The 19,065-nt window shown below is 28.9% G+C and overlaps 1 non-coding gene across 1 annotated transcript; it reads right to left on the bottom strand.

Moving 5' to 3' along the window:
- Positions 1 to 18,222: 18,222 nt before the first annotated feature.
- On the bottom strand, positions 18,223 to 18,296 carry Trnat-agu (transfer RNA threonine (anticodon AGU)). Its single transcript has one exon. It is a non-coding gene; the product is annotated as a tRNA-Thr (tRNA).
- Between the last annotated feature and the right edge of the window lie 769 nt (positions 18,297 to 19,065).

Raw genomic sequence — 19,065 nt, 5'->3', positions numbered from 1 at the left:
ATAAATAATATATAATCAATAAGGCAGTTTTAATGAATTTAATAATGCTTTATCTGCCTCAACATATCGTAAATATGTCGAAATTATTTTTTGTACGAATTTGCGATATACACTTCGATGTAATTACAAAATTAATAATGTGAAGTAACATAATTTGAACATTGTATAAGTTAGAAGTTTAAAGTAATTTTGTTCGTGATGAGACAAACTCTTTATTCATTATTTTTGAAATAAAAAAAATGTATACTTTATTTTCAGATTGAGGAATAATATTTGTAATTATAATTATTTCAATAATTTTAAAAATAAAAATCTTAAGAAATGAATAAATTTTTTATACGCGATCAGCATACAACATTTTAAATACAATAATAACATAATGGAATTTCAAAATGACTATTCATCTAAATTGTGTTAAATATTTTTGAAAGAGGGGAAAAATTGTTCTAATCGAAAGTATTGCACAAAAAATGAAATTTTTGCTTAAGGATCTTAAGAATTTATTCTGTAACGATTATTGAGCATTAAAAATAAGGGTTTTTTTTTGACTCTACAAAAATTAATATCCGAAATAAAATTAGCACTTTCTTATTTTTGACGATTAAACTACATAAATAAATTCAATATACAGACGAAATATATACTTTATTTAGAAAGTTCAACGAAAATAAGAAAAGATTTGACTTACTCATTAATACGAAATAAAAACTTCAACATTTCATAAATCTAATTTTGATATATGAATATAATAATCAATTAGATATAATCATCATATATAATCATTTAGATCATCATTATTAGAACATGCAACCCCAGTTTAAACATTTTTCTTTTATGGAACTTTGTATACGCCATTTAAGTCCACAATCACGTGGTTTACCGACAACAATATGAATGTTCTCATAAAGGGAGCACGTGGCTGTTTGGTGAGAGAAGCTTAATGCCCGGGACATTAAATAAAAAATAAAGTCAGGAGTTACCGCAACCCACGATTCATGGCTATATAAAGTAGGTGGGCTTTGTAGATAATATCTCAAATCTGAGCTTTTGTAAACTCTAACCGATGTTTCGACGCTTTTGTATGAAAGTGGTGCATACACTTTGGAGTTGATTGAAAGCTTGGATAAAGCTCAAATTTTTTCCCTCTCTTTTTTTACTGTGATGATATATGAGTTTAATAAAAAAAAAGTAATTTTGATTATTTTACAATGCAAAATGTGAATTTTTTATGGCGTACTTTTTTCATTAGATGATAAAGAGTTTTTGTCTGCATATCGAGTTGATAATATCGGTGAGCTATTTATGCAAATGAGAAACTAGTGCTAATTTGTATAGATTCATTCATATTTATACCATAATGTGTGAGAAAATTTATCTCATTTATAATATATTAAAAGATTTTTTTTATTGTATTAATGTGAAAGAGTATTTTCATTCATAAAAGTTTTTGCTGTACGTTATTCAATAAGCAATCAAAATTGTTTGTAATGATAACAAATTTAATTCCTCTGTAATAATAAAATCATAGGGTGGATTTTTCTGATATACACTTCATTCCTGAAAGTTTTATGAACTGTTTAATTTTTCTTATAAAGCGTTTTAAAGGAGAAATCTGAATATACATATATATAATTTTACGGTGAACTATTTTTACATCTACATTTAATATATTTTTAAATACAATTACATCATTTTTAGATACTGGTAAAGAGAGAGAGTATCATCCTAGGGCGATCCATTTTCTGAATATTGCTAAAAAAAATAAATTGTCTGTGAAGATTTTTTTTTCCGTCCTTTTCATCAAAGATGACTCTACCGCTAAACTGGTAAATGTCGGCTCATAAGTTTCCCATATCAAGTTATTATTTGAAATGGGAAACTTATGAGCCGACATACACATCCTAAGAGGTCCATATTGTCTTATTATTAAAGTATCCACTTCTCAGTGTTCAAGCTGGAAACTTGGTCTTCTGCACCGATTGTGTCAACAGATCATCCTTGTCAGTCCAAGAGATGTCGTGGTATTATTGAGTCCTATACTTTCTAACTGCTTTCTTAATAAGCGTTATTTAACTACTATAGCAGCAAACTGCAAACTGCATGGCTTATTTAGATTGAGTGCTAATTTCTCTGGTGTTACTTCTCCGCTTCGAGACTATAGAGAGATGGATATATGATGTTTCTAGATTCGAAATTAAAAACATTCAAATCTGGAAACGTGGACGAAGGATGTTTGGAAGATTGCAATGTATTGAAATGTTTTGTATATATCCAAGTATCATATACTTTTGACTATAGTATATAGGTATACTATCCTATGCTTCTTATGTATCTTCGTCTGTGCATTCAAATGGATTCAGATATAATCACTAGTACTGTCCATTATTATTCCTCTGTAGTCTAAGACGAAACACATACGCAGCCCAATCACTCCTTGAATATCCTTGAAAGCACTATATATATATATAAGGCTGTTTAAATCAACCGAGCATTTAATACTTCCCCTTTATCGTGAGTATCTGACTCTTGGATTTGCCTTAATCTAGTGAAACTAGAATTACTTCATACTACTATCTGCAAGTATGTCAACTTTTTGTGATTTTTTTTTGTTGTTGTTGAATTCGATTAATGGTAATTTAGTCTTATTTCTCATCCATATAGCATTCTAGATAAGTGTATGAGAATCTAACTATTAGTTTTAAAACATGTGGCAAACCACAATATGTCTCCCATTCGGATTATTCCATTAATATCTGTCAAATTTCAGAAAATAAACCAGCGGAAGTGGTCTCCTCGAATCTTCCTCATGTAATTGTGGACACCCACCACCCTGCATAAAATTATGGACATTAGGTAAGCCTACGAAGGCTTTGCAGGGCATAAGCGGATGATAGTTACGAAATATTGATCTTTGGCCTGAATCCAGCATTTTTACTGAATCTATTTTGCAAATTAAATTTACACCGCCTTTGTTCCGATCAACTAAATCCAATATTTGACACGGAATTACAATTGTAGTTATTAGATCATATACCGACTTTCATTGATTTAAGACATTGCGTTCATATCTATGTAGTTAATTTCAACAGTCAGCCAGATAAGGTTCAACTGAATGATTTTGTTCAAATTTTGATAGAAAATCAGAAATTGGCCTTCATTCCATGTATCAAATTTCATTCATCTAGCTCACGCCGTTTCTGAGTTATCGTGTTTTCAGACAGACGCCAAAAATGTGTCTCACAAATTCAGGGAGGTTTGAAATATGGAGATTCGTCAAAATTTCGAGTTCGAATGTTTAGATTTCTATATATTTCGTATAAGAGAAGGTCAAAGAAATAAATTGGGATCTTTGTTCTAAACTTTTATATATTTATTTGAAGTTTTTATCCACTTTTCTCAAAACGCTTTACGCAATAATATTTCGTAAAACATACTTTGCTATATCGTTATTTGCATTATTAAGTAAGTGATATGTCATGCTTCGCGTGCTCCTATACACACAGCTTTGTTGAAAGATTTACAAAGCGAATGTTCATCGGACCTCTGGTACACATACGAGATTTCCGCCAAATCCAGGTTTTTGGGTCCGACGCCCACTGTCACATTGTCGCCCCGTCATCACAGCGCTTTGTCTCTCTGAATTATGACATCCATCTATCTACTCGTACCACTATGAAACGTCTCACTTGTGCAACTTACGCGATGCAAAACGGATCTGGCCCTGTAATCTTTTGTGTACCACTCACTCGCACAATAATAAAATGGTGGATAGAAAGCAAATAAACAAATATATTAATAAAAGGATCCTCTGCTATGGGCTGCTACAACAGGTTAAGCGGAACTCGGGAAACGAATTGTTTCGGCTTGGTTTCACATCACTTCACTCACACCTTCTGAATGAAAACTTGTGATGAAGAGGGTTTAAGTTTGTTTTAGTTCATGTTCTTTTTCTTCTTGATATTATTATTTTCGTTTCTGGTTCGAAGTCACGGTGTTTGCCTTTAAGGATGCAGGGAAGGGGTTGTGCAGTAACGAAAATAACACGGAAGTAACACACTTTTGAATTATTGACTTCTAATCGATCTGGAACATTAAAAGTTTATTTCGAAGTTATGAATATAAATAACTTAAATTTAAGATAAAGAGCTCAAAAACTTGATCTAATTTTAGATTTTGCTATTTTCGCAACACTCTGTTTTATGAATATGTCATTAAAGCATTACATATTTTCCTTTTTATTTTTTTAAAGCATTTTATTTTTTGAGAATTTTTCTGTCTAAGCGAGTTATTTGGTTATAATTTTATATTTGATTATTTTATATATATATTTCAGAACTTGTTTAGGCATTAGTATTTAGTTACTTGGAGATTTCAATTGGCATTGTCAAAAGACTGTTCATTTTAAATATCAACTATAATACTAATGATATCTTCATTTTTTTTAAATGCATAATATACAAAAAATTATACTACAGTAATAGAAATTTTGGCATATATATTTATATGAAGCACTAATTTTTAGCACTTTTAGAATAAAAAGTGTTAAAAAAATATATGGAGGGAGGTCAAATAGATGACAACAAAGACTACCTATGAAAATTAAAAAGAGAAATGCTGGATTGAGGATTCAAATCGATTATCGAATTTGGCAATCGATGCTTTTGCCAAATTTTTCCCTACATGCTATTAAGATTAATGAAGAAAACTTTTCTGTCAAAGCATTTCATAGCATTCTTAAAAGGAAAAAAAAAAAATGTCTTTAAATTTGAATTGACTTGAACGTTTCCGTACTTAATTTCCGACTGCTGATTAAACCGTCTGATTCCATGTGCTGCTATGTAAAAACATCTCATAATTGAAAGAAAAAAAACATGGGAAAAAAGTATTTTGTGGAAGCAGTTAAATATCGTATAAATCTTATGATACATAACACATCATCTTGATAATCGTAATTTTTTATTGTTCGTCCTTAATTTTTCAAGCTTAAAACGTTTTATTGTTATTTCACTGATTCAGTTATAAGTACATGTTTAAAAATGCATAATGTACAAAAAAATGCATAATATACAAAACGCACTATGTTCACGCAATTAAGGATAAAGGTATCAATTTAGTTCAATTCTTAAATAAAATAATGATAATTATATTGATTTATGGAGTATTGCTCTAAACATTCTACCTAAACACTTCCATAACTGATTCTGATTTTTTTATTATTATTATGGTGGTTAATAAGCGTTTAAAAGCAGAACATAATGATTTGTTTAATGAAACTTGCCTTCTGTAATATTTTTTATCGTTAATATCGATAATATTAAGGTTATATTTTCTTTCAATTACAAATATATATATATATATATATATATATATATATATATATATATATATTAAATCAATGTTAAATACTTCAGTATTATATATATATATATATATATATATAATTAGTGATTGAGAACATTTTTTTTTTGAAGAATCCCACCCTTAACATTTCCTAAAGAATCTATACTGTATAGTTGTATCATTGTGAGTAAATTATTTTTGGGATGGTCCCTATCCAGTGACCCAAAGATAGGTATGATTGGGAAGCAATAAAAAAAAGGAAGGCTAAAAAAATAAGAAGAAAAAAAAAAAAAGAAACGAGAGTAGAGAAGTGGAAAAGGAAAGCACATGATGTATACAAAAGACAGAACAGCAAAATGAGAAAGGAGGGGGTAGGAAGAGGAGAGAAGAAGAAAAAAAAGTTTTCCAGGGATGGTTGCAGGGGAAGACATCGAAGGGCCCAGACTGCGTGGTGTCGACAAGTGGAATGCGCTTCGCTCGAAAAAATCTTAATGAACCGGACGAGAAGCATGAAAATAAAAAAAATAAGCACGCGGGTTGCTCCAGAAGTGGAGGGTAGCGCCAATGTCATTCTCTTTCCATCGCCAACTAATGTGTCTTGATTAAGAATGGTAACATCTCTCACCAGCAGCGAGAAATTACTATGAGAAGAACGAAGAACAGAATGCTTCTGATTTTTTTCCTCCACGAAGAACAAGATGAAATATGAATTGTAGTAAAAAATTATATTCTAAAATAGGAGAAGCAGATAGTTTGGAAAAAGCTGTATTTGAAATGTAATATTTTGGAAAAAAAAAGGAGAAAAAAACTCTTTTTTGTATTAATTTCAATAAAAGAATTTTTTGTATTAATTTTCATATCTTTCACGCAACAGTTTAATTTTGTATTTGTAATTTTTATTTTCAATAACTTCAGGAATACAATAATATAAGATTGTTTTTCTTAAATCTCATTGTTGAAATATTTATATAAATTCCAGTAATGATTCTGTTTTTCTTTCTTTCTCTTTCTTCTGTATCTGAAACCTTTGCAAATAACATCCAAGTGCTGGCTCATCGGAGACTCAGTGAAGGAGAGATGCTGTTTCTAACCTAAAAATGTTTATAGGTTGGGATATTATTGCGTTTTGCAAAATGCATGAAATGCCTGCAAAAAAAATCATTTAGATTGCAAGATATGCCAGCCTAAAAATCAGGTTAGAATAGCGTGTATCCCTTTCTAGAGTCTCCGATTAGCTATCATTTGGATATTGCTTCTAAAGTATTCAGATACATATAATTTCCTAAAATGCATTGATAAAAAGTTTCAATAAATTCATTTTCAAATTCACCGGACTCATGATAAGCCATTTAATTAATCCCCCCCCCCATCAGTGTTGATCTCACACAGGGAGTGTCTCCCCTCCCCCAAGAAAACGTATTTATAGAAAATAATCATCACCCAAATAATTTTTTAAAAACGCATTATATAGAATTTATGCTTTGTAATTATTTGAGGCAACAGTTATCTGATAACATTATATGAATGCTTTACTCCGAAGAACACTTTGAATTCTGTATATAACCTTTTCATAGAAAAGTTAAACTGAAAAAAGTGGGCTGATGAAATAATAAAAAGACATTTTTTGATTTTCATAATTATAAATTCTATTTGAACATCCTTTTTCCTTCTCTTTTCCATCGATATAGAAACTGTACTAAGGAAATTATTTGAATCTCCAGAGTTTACAGGACGCTCAGGATTTTCATAGGTAATCTATGTTTTTTGGTCTATTTGAGATGCGTAGAAGCCTTTGAGCGCCATTTTATGATAAAGAGTCGAAAAGCTTTAGAATAGAAATTTTTTTTTATTGTTGGTATTAATTTATTTTTTTTTTTTTTTGTTCCTATTACCGTTTTTGGTTCAAAGACCTTTAAATACCTTAGATAAGCGTTTATGGAGGAAAATAAAACGTCCAAATAAAACCCTTATTAATAAAGAGAAATACATTTAATAAGGCTGTATGATGAATCCGTATCCATATTTCATGCACACACATTTATATATATATGCTGCCCCCCCCAGTGCATCGATTCTACCAAACTTTTCTATAAAAACAATTAGAATAAATATTACAGCCTTCTTAGTTTATGCATTTCATTGAAATATATCAAAAAATCGTATTTAAGTAAATGCTATTTTCACCGCGTTAAAAACTGGTGAGATATTAGTCAATTATTTTCGATGTAAACACATATCTGTAGTGTATCGAAAAAGTACTTCAACCTTTATTGGTGCCGCAAAGCATTTAATATGAATCGAATAAAGGTATTATCTTGGAGAAGTTTTAGATATCTTAGATTGAAATCTGCCCCAACTTATTATTATCAAATTAGTGACACACCATGGTTTATCAACGGCAATATAAGGAAGCCATTAAGTATAGCAAATAATTTCAGCAAGAAAGTTTCAAGAAAATGTTATACAAAAACACAACAATCAACAATACTCTAAACGAAATTATCAAAAACCTCAAAATGTGAAAGTTTGATAACACTTACTGCCGACTTAGACTCTTTGAAAAGTAACTCGCTTTACGATGATGTTTCGCAAAACGAGTGGCGAGAAGACATCATGACGTCGCATTCTTAATTGCCTTGCATCAGTCTTTTTTGAGCGCATTTTTGAAGAGACTCCTTCTATCTACATAGAAGTTTTGAGTGGACAGCGTTGCCGAACGCGACTACGAGAAGTTTGAGAAAGTGCCTGTGAAGCCTTAATCAATGAGATTTTGCCTCTACACAAGAGCATGGAACTAGAGCGAATTATGCTCATTAAGTGCTCTTCCACTATATTTATATTGACATTATTGTGTTTAACTAGCAACTATTGCTGATTAAAACTCATTTAGTAAAACGAAATTTTTTCATTCATCGCACGTCAACAGCATAGCCAGATTATCCATTAGCCCATGTAGATAACATCATTGTAATCCATCGTGGATTTTGATAATTTTTAAGACATTTAAATGTAATCGAAATTATCCAATTAAAGTCAAGGACAATTCAAATTCTGAAAATTCTTTTTAGGATTTTTTTCCTGTTTTTAAATTCGCTTGCAGATTAGTATGGTCCAATTTTTTTTTTTTTTTTTTTTTTTTTTTTTTTTTCGCTGCTGACTCACTAACTTCAAGCTTCGAGTCAGAGTATATAAATTTTTATTTTTATCATTTTGTTCAAAACAGCTTTTAAATATAAATTTAAATTTTCCTTGAGGTGTTTGATACTGAAACCAATTTTTTTGAAGATCTGCAATGAAAAATTTAGCTGTTTCAGTTTCCCGTACTAATTTCTACTTAAGAAAGGTTTATATAGAAAATTAATGAAAAACATCTGGTTTTGGTTGTTGAAGAGAGAAAAGTGACATTAACATTTGCATTGTCAAGGGCTCCTCTATTGTTTAAGCAAACCCTAAACAGCAGCTACTTAGTTTTATTAAGTGTAAAAAAATTCAATCGAAAACGAGATCGCAGAAAGTTTTAATATCGATTTAAGATTGCGAGTGAAAAAAAAAATATTCAAGAAGCCCTCTTCTAAATCCGATTCTTAGTACTTAGTTTAATTACGTTCATAAAATTTCAGTCAAAAACGGTACAGTAGAAAGTTTTGATATTGGATAAGAACCGCAAAATGCCAAAATGGCTTAGGTGCTGTATGCCATCTATCTAAACAGTACAGTTTTGCACATCACTCGACAGCAAAGAAGCTCAGAAACTGCGCCAAAACAGACGTGCCGGGGCCCTGGAGGGAGTCGGGTGTTGGCGCTCGGTGGGCGGGGTCAGGGCCACGTGTCTGAGTGAAGAATTCCGTCACAATGCGCAATGCCTCGTATGACAGGTAGTTCCTGATTATCTCACAATCCGCACAACCCGGATCCAAAGAGGTTCTTTCTCCTCACTCTTGTCTATCTAGAGAGATTGGGGGGGAGGGAGGGGGGAGGATTATCCAACAAATGGATAAAAAACACTGCGAGTTAAAACCGAAATTGTTTTCTGCTCGAGAAAAAATTGGGCGTAATGAATTAGGTCTAGAGAGGGGGGGGGGGGAGAAAGAAAAAGACCTACTTCGAAGATAATATTTATGAGATCTGATTGTCATAGATGAACTTCACATTGGCAGAGGATACAGTGGCTTTCAGGTGTGAACTTGAAGACGGGTTAAATGCAATCAGTAAACGTATGTAGTTCCTTTATTAAGTGTTTGATTAATGTCAATGGCAAAACCAAAAGAAAAAAAAAAGGAAAAGAAAGAAAAGAAATGACAGTGGAATTCCACTAATTCGGTATTGATAGAATTTTGATAAAAATTTAACTTTGTAAAAATTTGAAATGCAAAAAATTGTCTCAAAATGAGTACAGAGAGATAAATCGACAACTTCACAAGAAAATCTGTATAGGCTTGCGTACTATCTGAAACGGGCATTATACAATATGCACTGCGCAACATATATATATATATATATATATATATATATATATATATATATATATATATATATATATATATATATATATATATATATATATATATATATATATATATATATATATATATATATATATATATAATATTTATATAATATATATATATATATATATATATAAATATTTCAATAATTAAATTATAAGATTTTTTATTGAATAAAGATATATTTATTTTAATTAAATATTCTTTAATAATAATTTTAACATAATAATCTCTGTAACTATGTAAATTGTTTTAATAAGCAAGCATTGCAGTGCATTTTGAGTATAATCCAAAAAATAATTACACGCCAAATTTTGGATATATATATAAAAGCAAAATAAAGATAGACAATTCAGTTCTAAAACATTACCATGCCATGATATTTTGAACTAGAGGATCTATTCTCCATATATATATATATATATATATATATATATATATATATGTATTAAAAACTGCAATAATATAGTTTTTATTTTTTAATTTTAATAAATATTTCAATAATTAAATTATAAGAAGTTTTATTGAATAAAGATATATTTATTGTAATTAAATATTCTTTAATAATAATTTTAACATAATAATCTCTATAACTATGTAAATTGTTTTAATAAGCAAACATTGCGGAGCATTTTGAATACAACAGTCGAGAAATATAACTTTAAAATTGATATTCCAATTCATAAATGATAAATTAATCCTTTTTTAAAAGTTAGACATTTTTTACTGCCTTTCTAATAAAATACATTACACAATATCAAATTCTTCGAGTCAGTCAAGGATCCTACATTTTTTTAATAATTACTATCGTTGAATACACAAAATATGAACATTTGTAATAAATGACAACAATTGAGAAATAATAATTACTTTTAATTTTAATTCTATATTTAAAAAATAAGAATTCAAGTTAGACCACTTGTAATCATTTTGGTAAAAAGTGTTCGATACTAAGCTGTTTTTACGAATTGTTATTCTTAGCAAAAATAACACCGTTTCAGATAAAGTATGGATGTTGATTACTAAATAAACAAAAATGTGAGTTTAATTGTAAAAAGGTAATTCATATAACGACGTTCTTCTTACCATTTCCTTTATGAACAGCGCAAATGTGTCTTTAGCTTTAATAAATTTTATTATAATCTTCGGTTATCATTTACGATCAAAAGATATTGGATTCAACTTTGAACAAAAATTTATTATATCCAGTCCATTAACATTTTGGGATTATTGCACCCGAAGTTGTGATTGTAATCAAGAGGGCCAGATTATTAAATATGGAAAATAGGCAATTGCCTAGAGGCCCCACAACTTTAAGGAGTCTCGAGCCCTCGAGATTTTTTACGATATTATGGATATCACTAAATTTTGCTTTTTCATTAAATTATAAAGCAATAATTGGAATTGATTTTATTCAAATTACAATCAATTAATATTTAAATTAAATTCTGAAGCCTTTTTAGGACAGCATTTCTGATTAAATTCCACTTCCAAATTTTGTATTATATTATTTTATTTTATATTATATTATAATTCCTAAAAAGTACAATGCTTTATAATTCTAAAAAAATGCATGATCCTAATATATGATATTGTGTTAAGCAAAAGTAATTCTTTTCTCATTATAGTGATTAAAATTACTTTTACATCTCAATCGTGCATTATTTTTAAAATACTGAAATCAACTTTTCAAAAAGTTATTTACAATTAAGAGTTTAGTTATTTTGATTTATCTAAATTTGCTATCTAAAATATTCTTATGTAAAAATCAAAATTATAAACAAATTTGGCTTTGGGAAGTTTGGGAGGAAAAGGCACGCTACGAAATTTGAATTTCCTTAGAAGAACTTAAACTAGTGATGATCACTATGAACATCAAATTACTTATTTTCTCTTCTCTTCTCGAAGCAACCCAAGGACTCTTTTGGAATAAACCATACATCTTTGAACAAAGATAAAATAAAAAGAAATCGGCATCTACTCTTCTAACTTTCCTCACTACACCAGCGGTAAGAAATTCGACGCCAAATTGATTCACACTTCAATAAAGTAAAATTAGGGGAAAAAAGAGTTTCCTTAGCAGTGGAATTTTTGATAATTTCGAAGTACAGAATACCTCTGCTTTGAATATAATAGATAAATATACAGTTCAGCATTTTGAAAAACATCTAGATCATTGGAAGCTTTCAACTGACCTAAGCTGTGGAATCTACTTGAATTTATTCATTCAAATTAGAAGGAGAAATTTCCTGTCTACTCTCTTGTAAACAAACAAATGAGTGCTTTCTGTTGCTCGTTTCTGTTTTTAGAGACTATCACTTTTCGACGATTCTACTTCGGTAAGGGGAGAAATGTGAAAGGACGAGACGTTTCTAGAATTCTTTGTCTTTCTATCACCTCGATTTTCGCCCCATTAAGTACTCTTTAGTATTGTTCTATACGCATGTGAGTCTCGTGCTATTTACGACCGTAGAATTTTAACACAAAATTGCTTATATAATTAGTTCAAATGACAAAATAAAAAGCTTTCGGAAGTGGCACGAAGAATATTTTATATAATATCATTAAATGGAATTGAGATTATCTACTCACAAGTTAATCTCAAAATGTTGTTAAAAGAATTCAATAACAAATAAAATGTTTTAATATAAAAGTTAGTATATTAACTGTAATGAACTACCAAATTTCAAAAACATTTCCACTGAAACTGCCTTATGTTTGTGTATTTAAACATATTTGAAAAAAAAAAAAAAAAAAAAAACCCAAACCACGCAATTGCATAATAAATAGGCTTAAACCGATGAACTTATAAATTTGCAACTTATCCATGTACAAGACACAAAAAGAATTGAATTTAAGAAAAGAAAAAAAGCAACCGCAGAAGAAAAGGAACAGTCCTTTCGACATCCACAGAGCAAATGGCGAATATTTCTGTTATTCTCGTGTTTCTCTCCGTTACTGCTCCAAGCTGTGTGGGGTGATGTGATACCTCTTTTAAGACAAGGGTAACTGTGGAATAAAAAAAAACCCAACAGGATCGAGAAAAGAAAAGAAACGTGTGATTTGTAGATCGGGGTGCAGAAAAACGAAGAAGGTTACAGTTCCTGTAAAAGTTAGCACTATTTAGACAAGGCAGATACAATATATGGAGTGTTAGCCTGAATTGTTTGTTACTGAACAGATGGCACTAACCTTAGACAGACACCCACACAAGGGCAGATTCTAGGTTTGCGAGTAATACTTTATCTGGCTGCTTGTTGCAGTTTTCTCCAGACTACTACATTTTCTTTTCTTTCCTTCTTTCATTCATTTTTGTGCGTTTTGTTTATAAGGTTAAAAGCTCGAAGCGTTTAGTTTAAATGTAGAGGAATAAGAAGCGCTTTTGTTCAGATTTTTTTTCATTGGAAACCGTTTTGTTTTTTACTCTCTATTTCAAGGGGGTTGTATCTTTTCCCTTTTACTTTGAATAAAGTGTAATAAAATAAAAATAAATAAATACACTTTTATTAATATACCAAAAATGAAAATAATACTGAAAGTAAAATGGAGATTTTATTGCGTTTGTCATTTATTTCTAATTTTTGAGAAATGCTTGAGTCTTTTTTCTCACTTTCTTCATTGTAGTTCAATTTCCTCATAGTATTTTCAGTTTAATATAATGAAAATATAAAATAAGACTTTTTAAAAATAATCTCTTATTAGTATACTAACCCTTAACTGGGGACGTGCGGTCTGTGAGTCCGCTAGCAATGGATTTTCGGTCACCCCTATTCTATTTTTAGCTCAATTGAATAGATTGACCCTGTAGTTTCCTTTTTTGTGACCTTCAATGCACGTGCACTTTTTCAACCGATTTCAGCAAATGCTTTTTAAAATAATTCAGTTATTTCTTTAAGCGCGGTCTCTAAGACCGCAACTCCCTGTTAGTGTTCCAGTGATAAACAAGGCTTAGCAGATGTCGCTAAAACTTGAGCCGCGAAATATCATCCAGTTTACTGATCCTATAATGAAGCAGTGCTCCAGACACTTTTAAATGAAGCAGAAAGTGATTTTAGTGATAAGGATAGTTGTACAGAAGGGTTTTTCGATGAAAGTTCGCATTCAACTAATTTTGATATGTATGTTCAAATATAATTATTTTTTCTAGTGATAATGTATTTTGAAAAATTTAACAAAATATATTAATATACTAAGAGTTATATATACAGAATTTATAGGTTGATTTTTATACTAGTTCTGAATCTGTATGTTTAAAATGCCCAAGAAAACCGTGCTATGAAAGTCACATAAGCCGATAAGAAAAGGATAAATTTTACCCATTGACTTTTTTTTTTAATTTTTCATACAATTGGTGAATTTTACATTATATTGTCCTATACACCTTCATATACTGTAAAAATAAATATGATTTATAAAGTAAAAAGTAATAAGTAAAAGTATAAAGTAAAAGTAATATGCTTTTTCATTCGAAATTATTGTAACATGTAATTTGAGAAGAAAATGTATGTTCCAACGCATTTACTTTTTTCAATGACAATATATTTTGAAAAATTTCTAAAACATATCTATATATCGAGGAAAATATCTGCAAAATATATTGGCAGATTTTCATACTAATACATTCATTAGAAAATTTAATTTGAGTGTAAATGAAATGCGGTCTCGTAGACCGCACCTCCCCAGTTAAGTCCTAAAATTTCACCTCCCCAGTTAAGGGCTAAAAGGCAGAGAATAATTTTTTAATAAAATAACTAGACTTAAGGACAATATAGCAAAGGTGTGCAAAGAAAATAAGCGATGCTACGAAGAAATTAAGCCTCAATGAAGAAACTAAAATTTAACGAATTCTTAGACATTCATATAAAAACCATAAATGAATTATAAATATAATAAAACTAATTTGTCTAAAAGGTCGTTTTCAATGCACTCCACTTTTACATTTTTATTTCTATCTTCATAATTGAAGGAAAAAATATTTTCTACATATACGTCAATAAAAAAGTCAGATAAAAAAAAATACTAATTCTTATTGAGTTTTACTTTTTAGGAGTATCTATAATTCACAATTCAGTACGATAATAATTAGAATATTGCAATCAATCATTTTTAAAATTAATAAGTTGACCGAAAACTGAGTCTTTATCATCGGTGATATACAACTGTATACAAAATACTAGAGTTAAAATACATCTGGAAGAAAGCGAAAATTGATTTCAAATTTCTTCCTTAAAAACACAAATTTTACATTCATCAAATAAAAGAATAGAAAATATACATAAGTGTACTGTGATATTCAATACATTAAAACTATAAAAATTCTTGAAAAATATGCATCAATTCCTTCCTACAAAATAATAGCTTGAAAATAATTATATTAAGGCACATTCAAGCTGGATTTAGAAATTCGAAAATGATGCAATGGCCCATTCTGTTGAAAGTCTAGTATAAAGAATGAATATTCATAATTATGTTTGCTTATTGCAATAAAGAAGCAAATAAAGGTATGTGCAGGATTATTTTCAAATTTAAAAATCTACTTAACCATTGCCAATTATAAAAGTACAGTTAATAAGTAAAATAAAATTGATAAAAATAATTATAAAAGCAGTTTTATTTATAAACTAAAAAAAAATATCAGAATTTTTTATTTTAATACTTTTTTTATTTGTATCTTTGTTATTAATCTCATGGAAAGTTGGAATCAATATATATCTCAAAACCATTATCAAATGGTATTATGTAAATGAAAATTTAATTATTCTATTGATTACTATTGATTAATTGATAACTATGTTCTGAAATAGTATAATACTGTATTGTGACTATATGAAATATATGAAATTTCATCTAAATCTAAGAGAGATCAAGTAAAACTATAAAAAAAGGATTCTAGGAAATGAAAATGGATCCCAGAGTTCTCTTTTAATGGTTTTCAATTGATTTATAATTACATTCGTCTAACAGTATTCTTCCGATTTTATAAATTATGTGAAGACTCGAATAAAGAAATACATAATTTTTAATAGTTAAATTTATGATTTAATCAAGCACTAATTGATTTTTTTTAAAAAAACGCAAAAAAACAAAAACAACCTTGATCGAGTTGAAGTTCTTTAGTTCTTTTCTTCTTATAAAGGTTGTTTTTATTCAGTTAAGATATGTCACATAATTAGGAGGTTATATATATTCATAGATTTGGGAACTGAATTGTAGTATGAATGAAAGTCCTTCAATTTGAAATAAATCCCTCTCTTCCTCCAAAAATGTAACTAAAGTCACCGATAGGAGATACTTTGACGCTGTCAGAACTAAAATAGGTCATATTGAATGTACAAAAAACTGATTATGCAAAATTTTAAATATGTTGGAATTATAAAAAGTGCTCATACAGAAAAGAATCGGGATTGCAGGATTTTTTCCCCCTTTACAAACAAAATGATGCAATATATATATATATATATATGTAAAAATTTTTAACTAAATTATGAGCCTTAAATCTTAGAATAAAATCATATGAAAACAAAGTCAATGTAAAACAGAAAATTTGAATTCTGGTCCAGAGACGTAACGAACGGGTAGAAAAGAAAATATTGATACTCCGGACGCACTGACCTCCGCTGTGTGATTGTATGACTTTTTAGTAAATATAAAAATGTATTTTCATAAAACTGTCAATCAATGATCGTCGTGTGTGTTACTGATAAGAATTATTTCAGAAAGAGATTGCAACAAATGTTATTTACAAGACATGATGTTTTATACATTTTTGAGTATTTAATGATATGACCTTTAATACAATCTGAATAATTTCTACATTGTGTTTTAGGAGAGATGAATTGATTTTTCATTGGATATATGTAAAATATATAAATAAAAAAAATGAATGATATTCCATATTATAAAATAATATATCTATGTCGAAACCATAATCATAGCTTCTATATTTTGAATAACTAACAATTCAACTACCAATTCATTACTTTATTGAACCATAGCAGCTTTCATTAATCGAAAACTATTGAGTTTCATCAATTTTTGCTTAGCTCAAAAACGTCGAATAAAAAAAATGTATGATATTTTATTACGGTCACTTAAAGAAAAAAATAGTCGTTTCTTACGCCTGAGGTACAAGTAAGTAAGGCGAGTGGTGTTGAAATGCATAATAAGTAGGCTAAAGAGTTAGTTTTGAAATGCTATAAATAACTTAGAGAAAGCTCAAAGTGTGGAAATTTTGCATTTATGAGAAGACGTGTTACATCAAATTCAAAATGTCAATTTGAAGAATAGCAGTGCTGTCACAGATTTAAACCTTTATGTGTCGCTTTCTATGCTCACTTTCAATACTGCTGCATTTTTTTTAAATTTGTACTCTGAGAGGGAGAAGTTATTTATTGGCTATATAACTTCTCATGTTATATATGAAATACAGTAACCACAAAGACATTGTAATCTCCTTAATAGTTGGACAAAATACGATATGACTAAAGCCTCCTCTAACATTTCAAAACTACATTTTCTTTGCATAGATGTATTGATTTATTTTCTAAGTAGTATTTTGATCAAACTGCATGCCAGATTTTAGGTAGATTTTTTAATTAAAATTCTAATTATCTGTTTAAATAATAAAAATTTATGAAAAAAATCACATTTTAATAAAATAAGTTTAAGTTTTTAATTTACATAACAAAGTAAAAAAAAAAAAATCATTTCTCTAATATTCCCTTGTTTTTTATGCTATTCTTTCTTTTCCTCCAGATTTATTCAATCTCTTTTTTCTTTTTAAAATTTTTGACTTGAGGAAAATTTTTCTTTATTATTACAGTTTATTGATTTTTTTTTGTTTGAAAATTATATTTGGCATATTTTGACTGTGAATAAATAATTTCAGAGAGCTGCTATGACTTCCAAATATTTTTGATATATTTTGGTGTATAATTTAAAAGAAAAAGGAGTTTGCTAATTTTAAGATAAACGCTTTTTCCTTATGTTGAAGCATCAAAATTTAGTTTAAATGCCAATATATTTTCTCGCCAAATATGTGTAGCAAACCAAGACTAATCATTTCCTAGCTTCTTTTTTCATTGAGTTATGAATGTTTTATTGGATGTTCGTGAACAGTACGGAAATATCCCAGTATCCGGTAAAATTGAGTATAGACACAACATATAATGTTTAAAGAAAAGGAAAAGAAAAATATATAAAAGAAAAGAAATCACGAGGAAAGATATCACGAGGAAAAGTCCGAAAAATGTAGGAATGTTTATAGAAATGATGAAATATCGTTAGAAAGATTTTAATAATTCATTCAGCGCTTTCGTATTTACAGTGCATGCTTTTAACTTGTAGAATTACCACAGCATATAAAAAAACCAACCGCAGGCACCGACGAGATTCGAACTCGTGATCTCCTGTTTACTAGACAGGCGCTTTAACCAACTAAGCCACGGCGCCGCGGAAGAGTTAGCTAATGAAATGAAAATGTAAAAAAATCCAAGAAAATTTTGATTTTTTTTTCAAAAGGTTTTAGCGAAATATTTTTAATAATATAATTTTTTTTAATTAAATTTTCAAAGGGTATTCTAATTTTTTCCCAGCAAATGAGAAATAAATTTTTGTTCAAGTTTTTACTAAGAGAAACAGACGTAATACGTCAATTTATTATTTATCATAAAATGCTGAAAAAATAATACAACTATAAAATGAAACTGAACATTCATTTTATAGTACTATAAATGAATAGTATACAACTATAAAATGAAATTGAACTCCCTCTCTATCGAGTTAAAGAAATGAATATATCCAATTAAATTAAATTCTTCTGAATCAAATGCTAATTTTTCTACATAATAAAGGCCTCATCGACACGCTTTAGGATTTCATTGATAATTTAATTCAATATTAAACTTATTTTTTTTGTGTAAGCTATTTTATACAAAGTTTAGAAGTTCGTTTCTCTGACAACCTTTCATAGAATTTTATGACGATCTAATTCTATTAAATGAAGCAGCAAAATTAAGTTCTGAATGTATTTTCAAGTTATGCAGATAAAGTCAGCTGGTTAAAAGTGAATTTTTTTCTTTTGAAAAGACTCAGTTGACAATTTTAGTCAACAATTCTTCTAAACCTTTAAGGGTTTTTTTTTTTTCTTTCTTTCTTTTAAAGTATTTGGAATCATAATCCTAGATGGTAATTAATGGCAGTGGTGTTGATCGAAATTCAA

This window comes from Argiope bruennichi, chromosome 4 (genome assembly GCF_947563725.1).
Source record: "Argiope bruennichi chromosome 4, qqArgBrue1.1, whole genome shotgun sequence".
Taxonomy (NCBI): Eukaryota; Metazoa; Arthropoda; class Arachnida; order Araneae; family Araneidae; genus Argiope; species Argiope bruennichi.
Note: the sequence above shows the minus strand (reverse complement) of the source record. Positions and strands in the feature narration are given on the sequence as shown.